The sequence below is a fragment of the Patella vulgata genome, chromosome 3 (assembly GCF_932274485.2).
Source record: "Patella vulgata chromosome 3, xgPatVulg1.2, whole genome shotgun sequence".
In the NCBI taxonomy this organism is placed as follows: Eukaryota; Metazoa; Mollusca; class Gastropoda; family Patellidae; genus Patella; species Patella vulgata.
The window spans coordinates 7,187,470-7,188,112 of NC_065881.2; the positions used below are offsets into that span (position 1 = coordinate 7,187,470).

Below are 643 nucleotides of genomic sequence, written 5' to 3' on the forward strand. Positions count from 1 at the left end.
TCATAGCACACTGTATGGCGTATGTCCGTCTTCATTAGCCCAGGTTAGGAGCAGAACAGTAGGACGTTAAACCCCATTTCATTTCATTTCGATTGACCTTATACACACTATGATGTTTTTCTAGCCATATATCACATTTTAAAACATGAACCAACATTGGCCTGTATAACCAGCCCTGCGTTTCTAAACATCAGTAGTTCGAACACGTGAACACATGTTATTCTTCGTTAGATTTGAACAAGCCAGTCTAAATAATTCGCCCACCAGGTGGACTTGAACCACTCTGACGCTAATCAGCTACAGGTTTGAAGCCTGCACTCCGGACCCCCGAAGCTCAGGTAGGCAATGAAATACAGGCAGTACAATCCTTTATAAACAACGTCAGTATGAACTTAAAAAAATAATGGTTACCGATATGTAATGTATAATAACTATAATCAATGCTTATAAATTAAACAATATTAGTTCTAATTCTCTACGTATGATTAATTAAAACAATATTTATGCTGATATATTTTGGTCCTATTATTTTCTAAATATAGATTCAATTCTTAAATATAGACCTTTTACAACTTTTCAATATAATATATAAATTGTGATTCAACAGTGATTCATGGATATTATCTCCCTTAGTGTGTTATCT

The 643-nt window shown here is 34.4% G+C and overlaps 1 non-coding gene across 1 annotated transcript; it reads right to left on the reverse strand.

The window, feature by feature from the left end:
• Positions 1 to 257: 257 nt before the first annotated feature.
• Trnastop-uca (transfer RNA opal suppressor (anticodon UCA)) lies at positions 258 to 344 on the reverse strand. The gene has a single exon. It is a non-coding gene; the product is annotated as a tRNA-Sec (tRNA).
• Positions 345 to 643: the final 299 nt, after the last annotated feature.